This window comes from Chanodichthys erythropterus, chromosome 12, assembly GCF_024489055.1.
Source record: "Chanodichthys erythropterus isolate Z2021 chromosome 12, ASM2448905v1, whole genome shotgun sequence".
NCBI lineage: Eukaryota > Metazoa > Chordata > Actinopteri > Cypriniformes > Xenocyprididae > Chanodichthys > Chanodichthys erythropterus.
In genome coordinates, this window is record NC_090232.1 from 17,466,574 (window position 1) to 17,484,989 (window position 18,416).

The 18,416-nt window shown below is 38.0% G+C and overlaps 1 protein-coding gene across 1 annotated transcript in view; it reads left to right on the plus strand.

The window, feature by feature from the left end:
• The window catches only part of marchf1 (membrane-associated ring finger (C3HC4) 1), a 36,183-nt gene that overhangs the window by 2,620 nt on the left and 15,147 nt on the right, over positions 1 to 18,416 (plus strand). The gene's annotated exons all lie outside the window — the stretch shown is intronic.

An 18,416-nucleotide genomic window follows, 5' to 3' on the forward strand; every position in this document is an offset into this window, starting at 1 on the left:
GCCAACACATGAGCCATACTTCGTCCTGGAGCCCAAGTCCAACATTATGTCTGATCGGGTACGTGAGCCAGCAACATGTTCTGTACCAGTGGGTGTCATCTTGGAGTTCGAGGGAAGGGATTGGAGCCCCATCCATACTCCCGTCGCTGAGGGTGAACTGTGCAAGGTTTCTGTGGAATTATATGAGGATTTAGAAGAGAAAATAAGTCCAGGTCTCTTGTGTCTCTGCTGATCCTGTCCAGCTCCAAGTCTCCAGTATCTCTGCTGGTCCTGCCCAGCTCCAAGACTCCTGCATCTCCTATGGTCCCACACAGCCTCCCCCTCACACCTCCCCTTTCAAATCTATCCATTCCATCTGTCCTGCTGGTTCCCTTCAGCTCCTCAGCTTCTCGTTTGTTTACTCCACTATGCTGCATGGATATGCCTCAGTTCTTCTAGTCACCAGGTCTGCCTTGGCAAGAGGATCCCTGGCTCTGCCTCTAGCCACCGAGCCCATTACTCCACCTTGGCTCGTCGAGCAGGTGGCTCCACCTTGGCTCCTCCCTCCACCGGCTCTACCTGGGACCATTGTCCTTGCGGCTCCACCAGGCTCCCTCGTCTCTCTGGCTCTGCCTTGGTTAGACTGTGTTCTGCATGTGCCATGGACTTCCAGGCCTTCAGCTGCGCTTTGTCCCTCCACCCCTTCGGCTCCATCAGGCTCCGCCTTCCCTTCAGCTTCGCCTCGTTCCTTAATCCTACTGGCTCTGCCTCAGTCCTCTGGCACCCTGGCTCCCCCTCAGATGCTCATCACTGTGGCTCTGCCTCTCTCCCGAACCATCTGTGTTGTGTGGTCTCATTGGCTCCTCATCTCTGCGTGGGTCTCCACCTCCATCGGTTCAGTCTCCGTCAGTCTTCCCCCCTGGTGTTAGCCAAGTCTTGACCATGGCTCCTCCCTCCCTCGACTCCGCCATGGGGTCCCTGTCTGGCTACTACTGCTCTGCTCTTCTCCCTGGCTCCTCCCACCATCATCACTGCCCTGGTTTCTCCCAGCACCTTCTCTTCTGCTTCACGTCCTCCAGAGCCCCCACCCTCCCTCCTCAGTTGGACTGTTACGGTGCAAGGATATTCCCTGTCATTGTTAATTGGCCTAGTTTCCTAATGGGTGCCTGTTAGTCACTAAGTTCACCTGCGTTTCATTGAGCTCCTTTTGTTTGCCTGTGTATATATAGCCCTCAGAACTTCAGTTCTTTGTCTTGCGTTGTACCCCTGTTACGTGTTTTCCACAGTTCCCCTGTGTAGATTCTTATCTTGTGTGGAGTACTGCTATAGATCCTCTCTTCGTTTGGTTACTCAAGTGTGACATTTGGTCATGTTGTATAAATGTCTGGTTAAGCACAGCTATCTTCAGTATATTTTGGCTGCATTATCCACAAATAATTTAGCCATTGAATGAACACATTTTGGACATTTGTTGCAAACATCAGTATGTTGTTGGATTGCCTAGACTAGAGTGCATTTGCTGAACAGTCCTATGCAAAAAAAAAAAAAAAAAAAAAATTGGTTGTATGTTGTGTAAACCTGTTGGTCACCCAGTGGTCTTTTACCTTCTAAGATGCACTAAAGATGGTCTTGTCCTATTGAGCTGAACCCTTGTGTGTTGATGGTGGGGTGTGTATGTTGAATATTGCCTTGCTGTACCCTGAACCAATAACCAACACCATAGTCATGAATTGATTGTGCTGTGAAAACATTTTAATCATTTCAAATAGTTTTCTGTGCCAATGAAAGAATGCAGTTTTAAAGTGAATTTGATATTTCATTTAACTTGAAATTACTGAGTTTAAAAGTGTCTGGATCATGAAATGAAGGACATATTAACAGATAAATATAATACTAAAAACTAGATTTGTGTGTCTTGAATTAAATACTAAGCCTGAAATTGGACAAAATTCACTTTTTAAGAATTGTCTCCCTTTCAGTTCATGAGTTTGCATTTAAATTGACTATGCTCCACAGGAAGTTAAATTGGAATGGAAATTAAAGGATTAGAATTTACTAAAGAAATTCAACGTCATTAAGGCCTGCAAAATGTTAAACTTTTTAAAGGCTTTTAAAATTCTTTTAAAGTCACCATGAAATCAAAATTGACATTTTTTAAATTGAATATTGCAGTATTTATTATAAATTTAACAATTCATGTCATAATTATTTTTTAAAATCCATGTGCCCTCGTAATCTGTAATCAAAATAACTTAAAACTCCTCTTCTCTTCTCTTCTCTTCTCTTCTCTTCTCTTCTCTTCTCTTCTCTTCTCTTCTCTTCTCTTCTCTTCTCTTCTCTTCTCATGACATGTTTACTGGTGTGAGGGCAGGACAACCTGTCACTCACCTGGGATCACAGCAAAGGCAAACCACAATGACCTAACGATCCAATTAATTCCTCTTGGACAAAATCAAGTCCAACAAGGCTTTGTGAAGCCATCATTCAAAGTTAATGAAAAATATTCATCATTCAAAGTTAATGGTTGCTAGGTGGTTGCTTACTGGTCTCAAGTCTCTATGATATTCTGGGCACTATGTATATTTTAGTAGGCACCTGAGTCATAAGACTAAGATTTTGTTTTTAACCCACCGACAGGCAGAAATCCTAAAAAAGTATTAGGACACTTATCCTCAGCATGCAGCAGTTTTCTTCTATCATTCATGTCAGTAACACAAATGGTGTAGAACAAGGTATGTGCTGAACTTTATTGCTTAAGGTTAGGGGTTTATGCAAATCCTTAACCCTAAACATGAGCTAAAGTAACAGTGATGCCTATACATTGCAGGCAGTATAATAATGATGCGGCTATCTGAATTCTTGAAAGCATTATCACCTACCAAGAACTGAGCACTGAGCAAACACTTTAGTTATTATTTTCTTTATAATATGGTTTTGCTTAATATGGAGACTCTCAGACCTTCCATATGCTGTAGGTGTATTTGTGCGTGTGTGTGTGTGGAAGCCAAGTGTGTGATGTGCACTTCACGTGTTCCATTTCTTTGAATTAGCTGCTCTTTTTCTCTCTAGCTGGCATCTAATCCACTGCGCTCTCTGCTGGAGCTGCCACCTGTGATCACTCACTAACACACATAAGCACATTCTCTTGGCACCATGATGGGTACTAAATGGGCTCCCTAGGCGGCCTGTCATGACCCTTGCTCTTTACAATTGGATTCTACATAGTTCGATACACAGACAAAATTGTGTCTACTAGTTATGATAAATCAGATTACTAGTCCAAACAGTAATATTGTGAAATATTATATTAAAGTGCCCCCATTATGGATTTTTGAAAATTACGTGAATTAAGTGAATGAAAACTGCAATGTTTTAAATCTGAAAGTACATTGTATAAAAAGTTATTGTCTTTTAAAGTAAGAGTCGACTCTGAGTCAATTAAATGAGGCGTTTGTAAAACGAATCCCAAGCCGTTTTGTTGTGATGTCACAACCAAACATTAGCATATTGCCCGCCCACTTATTGCGCACGTAGATGCCAGGGAAAATTATTTTTTTCAACAATACAACAGCAGTACAGCCTTTTGTTGTTTTCCTGTCATTTTACCGATGACCGCTTCTCAAACCTCCAGGAGTTTTCACAAAACGCTTGGTCTTAAAATATGGATCAATGTCCAGTTTATTTGGACCAGCTTGCTCCTCTGAATCTCAACCTGTAAGATGATTAAAGGTGCCCTTGATTCAAAAATTGAATTTACCTTGGCATAGTTAAATAACAAGAGTTCAGTACATGGAAAAGACATACAGTGTGTCTCAGACTCCATTGTTTCCTCCTTCTTATATAAATCTCATTTGTTTAAAAGACCTTTTGAAGAACAGGCGAATCTCAACATAACACTGACTGTTACGTAACAGTCGGGGTGTACGCCCCCAATATTTGCATATGCCAGCCCATGTTCCCAACATTATGAAAGGGATTACACGTCTGGATCTGCACAGCTGAAACATCAGACTAGGTAAGCAAGCAAGGACAATAGCGAAAAATGGCAGATGGAGCAATAATAACTGACATGATTCACGATAACATAATATTTTTAGTGTTATTTATAAATTGTCTTTCTAAATGTTTCGTTAACATGTTGCTAATGTAATGTTAAATGTGGTTAACGTTACCATAGTTTCTTACTGTATTCACTGAGACGAGCCGTCGACATTTTCATTTTTAAACACTTGCAGTCTGTATAATTCATAAACACAACTTCATTCTTTATAAATCTCTCCAACAGTGTAGCATTAGCCGTTAGCCACAGAGCACAGCCTCAAACTCATTCAGAATCAATGTAAACATCAAAATAGACACTGTACTTATACACAATTAAACATGCTGCATGACGAACACTTTGTAAAGATCCATTTTGTGGGTTATATTAGCTGTGTGAACTTTTTTTATGTTGTTTAAGGCAAGCGCGAGCTCTTGGGGCGTTGAGCACCAGATTTAAAGGGGCCGCGTACCCTGAATCGGCTCATTTATAATGATGCCCCAAAATAGGCAGTTAAAAAAATGAATTAAAAAAAATCTATGGGGTATTTTGAGCTGAAACTTCACAGACACATTCAGGGGACACCTTAGACTTATATTACATCTTTTAAAGGGCACATATTATGCCCCTTTTTACAAGATGTAATATTGGTCTTGGGTGTCCCCAGAATGTATTTGTGAAGTTTCAGCACAAAATACCCCACAGTTAATTTATTATAACCATTTGAAAATGTCATTTTTGGGGCCTGTTTTAAAAAGAGCTGTTTTGGTGTGTACCACCTTAAATATAAATGAGCTGCATACCCCCGCCCTGCCTTTGGATGAGGGCGTAACTTGCATACCTATGGCAATAAACAGTCGGTAAAAGCAGAATGGCTGAGAGTGAGAGACCCGCTGTTTTGTATGGCATTCAGCCGTACATGTTTGAACCGGAATCAGACCCAGATGATGAAGAGACTCCGGCAGAAGAAACACAATTGAGAATGGAGCAGGACGTCTCTGAATGGTTATTTGATACATTTATGTACTTATAGAGTTTTAATCGCGTCCCCTTTGCAATTATGGATGTGCAACACACACACACACACACACACACACACACACACACACACACACACACTGTGATAACGTTCGCGCAATTTTTTGAAACTACAAACACAAATACTGTGATAACGTTTGCTAAGTACGTTAGATACACACTATACAAACAAGGTTTAAATTATATACACAGACATTCTACGACGACGACAACAACTTTAGACGCATTTGTTATTGAATTGGCTGACATCGACTGAAATGACTATTTGCTCAAAAAACATTAACGTTAAATACACTTACTTCTTCTGGAGGTGACGTTGGATCGCGAACATTAGGCAACGATCCACACTTGAGGATTAACTTTGAAGCAAGACCTGCTTTGAATTGACCCTCGTTCTCAAAACAGTCAGTCAAAAAATGATTCGCGCAAACATAAACGTATTTTGGAATTTTGAGTGGCGGCTTTCCTTCGTAAATAAAATCCATCCACTGTGTTTTCAGTGGCTCTGACGTCGGAAGTAAGTGAAAACTACTATGTTCATGATTACATCCCACAACAGAACACTTATGTTTCTTAGGACACATTACCGGCTGTCCTTGAAACAATGGAGGATGGTTGACAGATCACCGACGGTGGGGTCTATGCCAAAACCAGATTGTCAATCAAACCACGTGGGTGGGGCTTAGCGCAATTCTACGTCACAGTGAGAGCAATCTTAGAACAGGGCGTTCTGAGACAGTGCTTATGAATTATTGAGATTGTAAAAAAACCACTGGGTGGATTTTTCTCATTCTAGGGTGGTTTTGCTCACACACTGCCAACACACATTTATGGTCAAACACCATGTAAAAGTGAATTTTGCATAATAGGTGCCCTTTAAGAAAAAGTTCTAGGGCACCTTTAATAATTGATGTTTATATTTTCAAGCGATCGTTCAAAATTCATAGTTTTGTATGTTATGTTGTGTAACGTACACCCTTAGTCTGTATGTCTCGTGCTAACCGGCTAACTCACGTTTCTGCAGTTCTGCTATTCAGATGTGGGTCCAATATTGTCTAAAAATCTGTCGATTAATGCAGCTTGTCTGTCTTATTACTTGGCGTAATGATCCAAGGATGGAGCACAACTTTTGTTTACAAAGTCTAATGCATTATCAGCTCTTCACGTTTGTGCTCGGCTAATGTGGGAGTTTACAACATAGCTGTGGGCCTGGTTCACACATAACTGTAAAACAAACAGTTTTTTTCCACTGCGTTTTTATTATTATAGTAGAGTGGAGCTCGATGTGTATTGTAATAGGATGTTAAGATGCTAGTCCACGCTAACTAGTTGAAGTATTCTCTCTGTAAACAGTAATGTCAAACAATGATATAGCCATTTTTTCTTTAATAGTTATGCTGAAAAAGTCTGTGTACACATCTGGCCTAAATGTTTATCTTATGTAAGAGGTTTTCAGCTTCTCTTGGCATTCTGATCCAGTTCCCACAGGTGCTAGCCTGACTACGTCAGACTTCCTACTTCCGCTCAATTTCATTTCGCTTCTGTACTCAGTCTGAGACAGCGTCAGAGCTTTCTGTTTACCACCGGTCTGGAAACAGCCGGGCCAATCAACGAACAGAGGGCGGGCTGAGAGCCGTGACGTAGATGCTAAGCGCCGAGTTTTACATTGTAGGTTAGAGAAATCGAAAACCGAAACGACCGCGGAAATGGGAAACGAGACATGGGATGCAATTCGCTCTGTTATGGAGAACATTCAACTCTTTTTCAAACTGAAGCCAGAACAAGAAGAGTGTTTGATAAACATTTGTTTTATCATGTGTTTACAACAGGTTTACAGTGGAAGTTCAATCATAGATTTGAGTTCGATGCATGATGTCTGTGCTTCGATGCGGCTGTACAGGCACATAACATACGTCATAACTAAACGTATCTGATTGGCTTACAGGTAACCAATGATTTTAAACTTCAGACAAGCGCCCCCTGGCGAGAGAGAAAACACTTCTCTATTATGCCATTGCAGACTCTGTCTACGAAGCAAAGTGAAGTAGCAGAGTCTGGTATTACCAGGCTACACAGGTGCACCTACATAAAGTATAACAGTGACACTGCTATTACGTCTTATAAATAACTAAGGTGACACTTACCATAGAGAAACATCTTACTCCAGTCATGATTGCGAATCAGTTTCTGGTTGATCCACTACTTCAGACGTTTCATTGTCGCACTCGGGCTCGGATTGATACGGTAAAATCAATGCTATGTTTTCTGTCCATACATTGTATACAATTGTATATCAAACTGCCACAGTCACATGATTTCAGTAAACAAGGCTTCATTACATCATAAGTGTTTTGAAATTTCAGTGGTTCACCACTGGGGGGTGTAACTTTGGCAGTTTGATAACGCTTCGAAACACTGATTCGAAACAAAAGATTCGTAAAGCTTCGAAGCTTCATGAAGCAGTGTTTTGAAATCGTCCATCACTAGATATTGTTGAATAAAGTCATTATTTTGTTTTTTTGCCAGACAAAAAGTATTCTCGTCGCTTCATAACATTAAGGTTGAACTACTGTAGTCACATGAACTGATTTAAATGTCTTTAGTAGCTTTCTGGACATCTGTAAGTTGTAAGACAATCTGTAAATTATCTTGCTGGATATAGAGGCCTCACTGAGCCATCAGATTTTATCAAAAATATCTTAATTTGTGTTCCGAAGATGAACGAAGGTCTTACGGGTGTGGAACGACATGAGGGTGAGTAATTGACAGAATTTTCATTTTTGGGTGAAATAACCTTTTAAACAAAAGGGTGCAGTGTTGTGGCTCTGTTTATATCGTGTCAACTTCAGACATGCTTATTGCCAGCTGTTGGTTTGTACTGTGATTGATGAATGCAAAGATATTAATACATAGATTCTGCTCTAGGTTTATCGTATCGGGCACTTCTGCATGTTACAGGTGATTAAAAAATTCAAAATGAAACAGATTATTGGTAAAACAGTTTTGTTGGTAGTATTGATCATCATAGAATCTGATTGTTTATTATGTGATGATGAACACAGAAACAGTTTACTCATCACACTGAGGCATCAACTCTATTAACTTTAATTTAAAGAGTTTACCTTGTTAACCATTCCAAAATATTGCATCTGTGTGCTACGGGTAGATGCTTGTGATTTTGCGCGAGTACTAGTTTGTGACCAGGTGTATCCCATCAGCACATTATCCCATAATGCACCAGTGTCTATAGTTAGCTTTTGAATGCCAGCCGGAGCTTAAATCTTGATCAGTGATTGGCTGCAGGCACATTGCCTCTTAAACAAACACAAATCACAAGGGATCATCACCTATGTATGTGCACATACAGTAAGTGTGTATGAATCTAACACTGACAGGTTTATGTAAAATAACTGAAGTCAAAACTAGGCAGAACTTCAGATAGTATTGCTAGAAATCAATACCTCAGACATCAGAAAAATACGAGTAGAACTAAAACTGAAACCATGTGTTAGCCTATTTCTGTGTGTATCTAAACGAATGCACGACCAGAGATAGACCAACCACTTACAGATTATACCTCAGAGAAGCAGCTCGAGCTAATCCAGCCCTGCCTAGCACATAAACATGCATATGTGAGCTCTTACCGTACATGCATCGGCCTTTGGGTCATGCAGAGCTGATCGGCAGTTTGATAGCTCATTGAACATACAGGGGTGAATTTATGGGTAAGTGAATGTCAGTTTGGATGTTTCTAGTTGTATGATTCTACTTTTTTTTTTTTTTTTAATGATTGTACATGTGATAGAGATGAGTTTAAAAAAATGATATACCTTATTATACTTGCCTAGGGCTCTAATGATAAAAGTATTATGGCATGGCTTTCAATTAACTTCTCCATTAAAATGCTTAGGTTCCTGATATGCATTTTAATCCTTGCAGTTTGCAAAACAAATGACTAACTTCATTTAACAACTACTAAATGTATATCCATTTTTTTGTATATGTAAATGTATACTTTTTTTTTTTTTGCATATATGTACTCGTATAAAGTGACACACTCTACCATTTAAAAGTTCCCCAAAACTTATGTAAGTACATGTATGTAGATACATATTTTTTCAGAAAATATTCTTTTTTTAAAAAAGAAAATAATTGTTTTCAGCAAGGGGACATTAATCAAAAGTAACAGTAAAGACAATTATAATGTTACAAATAATCTGTATTTCTATGAAATTCTTTTCTTTTAAATCTTTCTATTCATCAAAGAAATTACACAAAAATATTAGTCAGCACAACTGATTGAGAATAATAAGAAATGTTTCTTGAGCACCAAATCAGCATATTAGAATGATTTCTGAAGGATCATGTGATCATTTCTGCTGCTTAGTTTGTGGAAACTAAGGCTGCGTCCGAAAACCTATGTAGCTGTCTTGCTGCCTTGCTATCTTATAAGAGAATGACTTGTACAGCAGCATTTGTGCATGAAGGTACCTCACGAAATTGATTTCGGACAGACTTCTGAGGCAGTGTAACAGTTTAATGATCTACAGCAATATAGCGCGAGCTTTGGTGAGAACTAAACAAATATTTAATTACTACAGTAGTAATTTCTTGATAGAAATGATATCAAAATTGAAATATGTTGATCAAAATCGTACATTCATACACAAACTGAGCAGCAAACGCAACTTTCGGACGCCATCTTTATTTTTCTAGCTCAACTATCACAGAATGGAAAGCACAGGATTGTGGGATATCAAAGGCAGCTAAGGATGCATCTATGCTTCCTTCAAAAATCGATCTGAGGAAGGTATCTCATGAGAGAGGAAGTGAAGCTAACATTGGATTCGGACATGCCTTGATGCCTTGAAATGTGTCCTCGGAAGGCAGCATTTTCCAGTTTTCGGACGCAGCCACAGTCACACTGTGACTTTTTTTTTTTTGAACTAATGAATTTAAGTTTAAATGCATGAAAGTTTAAAAGAGCATTTATTTGAAAGAGAAATGTTTGTAACAATGTAAGCGTTATGAAACTGCTCCGAGACTGAGTGAAGATCCAAATGCAGCTTTAATAAAGGGACAGTTCAGAACCGTAATCCAAAATAACAGGCAATAGGTCAATATCCAGGCAGGCAATCCAAACAGGTAAACAAATCAGGGAACACAGTAGTGATGTGACGTTTGACACCGGAGCTTCGAAGCTTGTATCAAAAAAAATTAAACATCTCACAGTGAAGCACTGTATAGGAGCTTGATTCGTTTTGCCATAACCACGTGATCGGTGACGTCCGAAGCTTTGTTTTCGCACGCAACCACGTGACTGCTTCGTATTCTGATTCACATAACGTGAACCCTTGTGCAAATGTGAAGTGTCATTTGCATTTTAGCTAAAGAATATGCCATAATACGAATAAATATTTACATGTGTTCAGTTTGTATTTATTCCCAGTTCATACTTCATTCTATGACAATCATTTATTTTGATAATATATGCCAAAGCTTGCCTATTTCTCCCCCGAAATTTTATTCAGACTCATTTATTCAAATTGTGTAAGTAAAATGACACCTGAAAGACTTTATGTATAATAATTTACATTGTTTTATACGCTTTTCATAGCACAAACTGATTACATGAAACGGTCCAAAAATAGCTGCGTCGTCTGGGATGCAAAGGCAGTTTTTTTCCACCTTTTGACCACAAGATGTCGTTATGTGTACCGTGTTGAATAGCTTCGAGTAATGAACCTTTTTACGATCATGCATCGGTGCTTCACAAAGCTTCATTTCGCCATCACTAGAACACAGGCAAAAGGGTAATCCAGAAGACAGACAAGAAATCCAAAAACCAAGAGACATGAAACCAGATTAGAATGCTGAGAGATGCAGTGTAACAACTAACAAAACCTCACAGGGAGACGCATGGTGAAACAGGCTTACATAGACAGGGCTAATGAGGTTAATGACAGACAGCTGTGAGCAATCATGGCTGATAGACCAGGCAGTGGGTTATGGGTAATGGAGTCTTTGAAAATAATTGTAGTCCGGGTTGGAGTGCCCTCTGATGGCAATGACGGGCACTCTCACTGGTGATCGTGACAGTAAGTCTGTACTGTCACTTTTGATAAATTTATAAATTGATCAATTCTTTGAAAAAAAAAAAAGTCTTACTGACCCCAATCTGTTGAAATATCTATTTCTTAGAATAAAAAAAGAAGAAAAGTAAATAAAACAAACAAACAAAAAATCTTTATGGGACATCAATTACCAATTTGTACCCTATTCATTGAAATTCAAAATGACTTTTTATTTGATGTTGTTGTTTTAACCAATGATGTAAGATGCATTTCGATTTAAATTTGAGAACTGACTGGAGAGACTAAAAGTAGTAATGACCTATGATCCTTGATCTAGAAACAATGACTTGATCTTTGAGCCTAACTATTTAAGGGTCAAGGCTAAAAATATGTGTCCCTCCCTATTAGGTCTTTCTATGTTTCATACACTAGACCTTTACAGAGATTTTAGTCTTAATGTTCTAGTAGATTCAATCTGGTCAGAATTTACTGTGACCTGGATTCTGTAAGTTATTCAAAGTCAAGATAGGTGCATTATATTTCTCAGGTTTGTTCTCAGATGTAGAAGCAGTAGTAGAGATTTGACTAATAGTAAGGGGACATTAAGGTCATATCAGAAACTTGATAGGACCTCAGTTAATGTCCGCTTTGTCAGAGCCCTTACAGTTTTTTACAGACGCTAGGACACATTTCTCAATACTTAGGTCACTTTTGCAAAACTCTTCACACAGTTCTCCTAACCAACTTTCATCTGGGCAAAGCAGTTCATTTCACATTCAAAATGCACTACAACTACCAAAACACTTTATTCAGGTCTCAAATCAACTTATTCTTCCAGAACACTAGCAAAGGTTGACAGCCGACAAACACACTTTGTCACCCACAAAACAATGACCAAAAAAACACTAACAACATGTAGCATTATACAATGTTTTCTTGTGTAAAACAAGGACACATCTCTGTTTATAATTCACTGCAATATATGTTACTGGAATGAATCAGACATGATGCAGAATTCATCAATATTTTATGTCGTTTATTTATTTTTTACAATTTTTTATAATTCCAAAATACAAGAATTTGTATACACACCATCCACTGATACAGATACAATTCAATTGTTTTTATAGTATTTCATTTTCAGATTTAAAATATATTTCATTAAAATATTACTGTAAGAATGTAGGAAATTGCTGTCTCATTCAGTTTTGTATTATGTTATTGTTTTGAACATAAGTTTAACAGTTTTGAAAACAGTATGTAAGCGTGTGCAGATTGGCCTGTACGTACACAGAGTTTTGGCAGTTGTTGTGTCTGAGTGAGAAAAGAATTCATGAAATTTGAGAGATGTAGTCATTGAATGCATTTTGTGCCAAAGCAATGATAATTGATCCTCAGTTTAGCCCACATAGACTTCTGTTGTGCTCACTGTGTGAAGAGTTTTGCAAAAGTGACCTAAGTATTGAGAAATGTGTCCTAGCGTCTGTAAAAAACTGTAATGAGATTTATATTAAGGCACATTTTTTAATAGAGCTCTGTAATAAGCAACCATATATGCTGTTCTGAATGAAACAGAAAATCTGTCATTTGTGAATTCAAACAAGCAGAAGAACTGTGATCCTATTAAATATCAAGAGACTGCATAGATAAGGAGAAAGTATCAATAAAAAGGTAATTTTACATGTGTGGTCAGAGTATAGAAATTCTAGACTGGATAAATGAGCACTATTTTTTCCAGCGAGGAAGCAGTGTCATCATTCAGAATAGAAGCTGTGAAGATTAGAAGGCTTTTATGCAGAAAGAGAATCCATTATGTGCATTACACACCACAGCAAGTGCCTGTGGAAAGCATCCAGAGGAGTAATTTTATTTGCTTAGATGTTGTTCTTTCAAAGCACAGGGGGCGTAATGGAGTTTTTAGTTATGTTTCATTCAAGCGTCAGCTTTATTTTAGATGGTTCTCCAAGAAATACCTTAGGAAAAATAAAAACAGACATACAAGAGACAACTGTTGATGGAGTAGCAATATAGAGCTATAAAATGAATGTGCACTCTGTGTTTTTGTTGAAATCTCTGACTTTCACTTGCACACTTCTGTTTTTTTGGCAAATCTGAGCAAAGTTTAAAGTTTCCGAGAAGATAGACGTGTGGTCTTTTACTCAGGAGAAGCAGGAAACTGAAGCAAAAGTCTCCATTTGCTCTCCGTTCGGTCTTGTTTCGGAGAAACAATCAAGATATTAAAGAGAACTCAAGTGTGATTTTCTTTTCTATGGCCTGTAATTGCAAGTGTGAGATGAAAAACATGTTTGGTTGAGTGGTGCATTCTGCGTGAACTCTATATGGGCCTCTGGGAATGCGGTGGCTGTAGTTCAGGTGTGAATGCAAACATAATCATCATATGGTACTGATGTTAAAGGGTCAGTTCACCCAAAAATGAAAATTATGTCATTAATTACTCACTCTCATGTCATTCCACACACATAAGACCTTCGTTCATCATCAGTCAGTGGTTCAGAGCGCCAAAATCCCATGATTTCAGTAAATGAGGCATCAATAGTTCACGTGACTCTGGCAGTTTGATACTGGCTCTGAACCACTGATTTGAAACAAAAGATTCTAAAGCTTTAAAGCTTCATGAAGCAGTGTTTTGAAATCGCCCATCACTAGATATTGTTGAATAAAGTCGCTATTTTGTTATTTTTTGGTGCACAAAAAGTATTCTAGTCACTTTATAATATTAAGGTTGAACCACTGTAGTCACATGAACTGTTTTAAATATGTTTTTAGCAGCTTTCTGGGCATTGAAAAAGGGAGTGTTATTGCTGGTGATGCAGGCCTCACTGAGCCATCGGATTTTATCAAAAATATCTTAATTTGTGTTCCGAAGATGAACGAAGGTCTTACGGGTGTGGAATGACATGAGGGTGAGTAATAAATTACAGAATTTTAATTTTTGGGTGAACTAACCCTTTAAACAATCACAGAACATGTTTATAATAATATAATTTTCTCTCAAAGGATGCAGTTGCACCTGCATTCTCTCTAAAGATACAGTGCGGGTGAATAAAATATTTATGAGCTGATCAGATGTTGGTGTCTGTCGACTTTCACATCAATAATTCAGAGCGATATAGTGTCGCTCCAGGAGAGAGAGAACAGAGCTCAATACTAGCTTTACTAACAGCAGCTGAACAACACAGACTTTTTCTTTTTTATTCAAAACAATAGCAACGTATTGGAACTTTTTGCTTAATAACAAATTTAAAGTTGTTACATTCATCAGCGTAGGTCTATTGCAAAAAAATAGTGTTTTGTTGAAAGTTACAATCATTATAGTCTGACTTTATTTTTCTGTATAAGCCTAATATGTAAATAAATGTTGTGTGTGTGCTTGCAACTCCTTAAATGCATGTTCTTAAACTGATCCCCAGTGGATCATTTGTGTTTGTGTTGTTGTATGTTAGCTTGAAGGAAAAATAGTTAAGTTAATAATGGGCCAGGGGTGGACCAGAGGCAAAGGTGGACCCACCAAAAGCCCAGGAGGAATCAGCTCTGCCTGAGGCACATGGAAGCAATAAATGCTAATAAAGCTTAGTTTTCACAAACGCCTGGCAAAACAAAGCATTCAGCATTTTTAAAAATCAAAATCAAAGGTCAACAATTCCCTTTGTGCCATTTGAGCTTTGAAATTGATTTTAAACTCATTGTAGCCAAAACAGAACTGAGCAGAAGAAAGTCTGGTCACACTTTATATTAGGTGTAGTTACATCAAAAAATAAGTACAATGTACTTAATGTGTTCATTTTGTGTTGCAAAAAAAAAAAATTGCTGCTATTGAGGTGGGATACGGGTAAGGTTAGGGACATGTTTGGTGGTTTGGGTGGGTTTAAGGGTGAGCTAAGGTGTAAGGGAAGGGTCAACAGTGTAATTATAGATGTAATTACGGAAATTAATTACAGCTGTAGTTGCATGCAGGTATCTTTTAAAGTACAAAAATGTATGTACACAATAAGTGCAATGTAATACATAATAGATAAAGCCACCTAATATAAAGTGGGACCGAAAGTCTTTGTTTATATACTACCTTTTAGAAGTTTGGGGTCAGTAAGATCAGAGAGTCCAGAAAAATGCATAATGGTTTCCAAAAGATCTGTTTTCAACATTGATAATAAATTTTAAATTGTAATATCTCACAATATTTTTATTTTCATGACATTTACTGCATTTTTGCTAAAAAAAAAAAAAAAAAGCTGTAATCTGCTTATATGTCCAGTTCAGAGGATTAATTGTTCACAATCAGACCAGGAATGTGCTTTAAGTAAACAGGTTTTCATGCTGATGTTAAACAGAGCTCTATACAGTTGAATGAATGAAGACCTGAATGATTCCCTCTCTCTTTTTTTTTTTTTTTTTTTTTAAACCATCAACCCAGGTTCTTTAGAGTTTTTCTTGATTTGCTGAAACAAACCCCATTCTCTGAACCAAATGCTCAGTGGCCTAAACTTATTTGTCAAATAAATCACTCTTTTGGCAAAACCTTAAAGAAGTTCAGGTAGTTAAGACACTATTTGCAATACTCATGCATTCTTTTTGCAAAACTCTAAATACATTCACATGCACTAAAACACATTTTGCATGTGATCGTTTACACACACTGACTCAAACTTGTTTCTAATGATGTGATTAAACCAACTGTACAAAATATGAGCTGGTTCAGAGTGCACAGATGAACTGAATGCTGGATGGAAACAGAGGAAGAGTATGTGTAAAAGGTGGTGGATGAGAAGGATGAAAAAGAGCAAGGTGTGGAATGTTGTCAAGGCTTGCCTGGCAAGAGACAACATTGCCTGTGACACAACATGAAGACATGATGCTGAGGCAGAATGAATCTCTCAGTGACTTTGATTTTGCAGTTGAACAACTTTTTTAGAGTGTACTGTAACATGCTTTTCATTTAGTTTTCTTTGACCTTTTGGGCATTTGCAGTTGGACTACTGCATTTTTACAGTATGCAGGTGCTGAATATACAGAAATTCAATACTAATAGTACATTGCAGTACATACAGTATACAATATATTCCCCTTAGTTGCGATTACAATACTTTTTTTACGTAAATTGCAATATTTGTTTACTGTATACTATTTTTTAATGTAACTACATGCTCTGGTTGCTGTGTTCTACATTCCCTGATGTAGTGTCTAATGAATTCTCTATAGTGTTTATATATTGACTGATGTGTGCATGATCTGAAAGCTTCGTTTGATTTTGAGAACAGGTGAAATGGTTTTGAGGCAATTGTTTTAGTTTGCCAGAAGAGTCAGTGGTTTTGTGAATGTAGTTTGAATATTTAGGGGCCAAGCACCGAAGGTGCGAGGAACCTATTGTTACTGTTGGCGTTCTTTCTTTTTTTTTTTCTTCTTCTTCTTCTTCTTCTTCTTCTTCTTCTTCCGCTCTTTAAGTCTATGGCAACCCATAGAACCGTTTGCGGGAAAGTTGTGAAATTTTGCACACAGTTAGAGGAAAGTTTGATCTATGTCCATAGCAAATTTGGAGTCTCTAACTCAATCCCTCTAGCGCCACCAGCTGTCCAAAGTTGCACTTATGTTTATGTTAATAACTTTTGAACCATAAGGGCTAGAAACAACATTCCTTTTTCCTCTGATTCCTTGGCACAAGCCGAATCGAGTGCACCCTATGACGTCATGAAAATTTTTCCGCCATTTTGAATTTTCTGAAAAACCTACTTTTTCGAACTCCTCCTAGGCCGTTACTCCGATTTTCACGAAAATTGAACCAGATCATCTTCAGACCATGCTGACCAAAATTTATGGAATTCAAGTCGATTGCTCAAACCGTTTTCGAAAAACACACGAACGAATTGTACTTGTGCTTGTGAAAATAGAAGTAAGGCTGTATCTCTACAATACTTTATCATATTCAGACCAAACTTGGTACATGTCATCACAAGCATGTCCTGAGGCACCATGCAGCGTTTCGGCACAGTGCCATCTAGTGGTGCGGAGATATGAAAAATTTGTATTTTTGCTTATAACTTCTGATGGGTTTGTCCAAAAATCATAAATTGTCTCGTTGGATTCGGGGAATCATGCCGAGTCGAATGATATCCAATTTTCCCACTTTGAATTTTGTGCTAAAATGCTGTATTTTACGAACGCATTAACGTATCTTTACAAAACTTGGTATGGGTCATCAGCACAATGCCCTGAAGGAGCCTGAGAAGTTTCAGCACAGCGCCACCTTGTGGTCAAAAGTTGTAACAATTTACAAAAATGCTAATAACTTTTGACTGTATTCACCAATTGTAATGAAACTGGTCTCAGTAGATTCCTTGGGTCATGCTGAGAACATAGATATCAAATTTGCCATATTCACAAAAATTTAACTGTGTCATCTTCAGACCATGCCGACAAAAAGTTATGGATTTCAAGTCGATACGTCAAACCGTTTCGTATACCAGAGCAAAGAATTTGAGGCATGATGCAAAAACGACTCTTGAAGCTGTATCTCTTCAGTGCTTTGACATATTGACACCAAACTTTGGAAGTGTCATTGTCACCTCACTCTGACCATACCACAACAATTTGGACACAGCGCCACCTATTGGTCAAAAGTGATGAACCAGTAAATCCTCATTTTTGATCATTTTTCAGCTCTTTTACCTAAAATGATCTTAATAGGTCTTTAATTGCTCACTGCTGAAGTTAGCCTGATGCTCCCAGTCATGTTGGCTTGCTTCTTGTGCCGTTTTTGTGCTTGGCCCCGTAATTGCTGCTTGCAGCTATATTTGTTTTTGTTATTGGTTTCAAGAAATGTGCCTTAGCGATTGTGAAAAACTGTAATAATCCTAAAAATTGTCTCTGTGTTGATTAGTTACCATGAACACGCACACATATGTATGTGCATGCAAACGGTCTTACGATGCTGCTGTTATTTTTAGTAATAGGATTGGTTCGTCTTAAAGCTGCAGTCACATTAAAGATCTGTTCAAACATGTGACAGAAACCCTGCTTTAAAGCCAAATTTTCTTTATTTGTGTGTAATGTGTGAGAGTGCTTGTAATTTCTGCTCTACTAGCTTCACCAAACTGAACTGCAAAAGTACTAAACAGGTTTTGCATATACTCCCCCTGTCTGCCATTGGTCAAATAGACCAACAGGCAAACTCATGCTGTTGGTTGAGACTCTGTTGTTGTGGCAGAATGCTCAGACAAACAGAGCAAAGTTTTATAACTCATTTGTGAGTTAAACAAGCATCTGCTAAATGA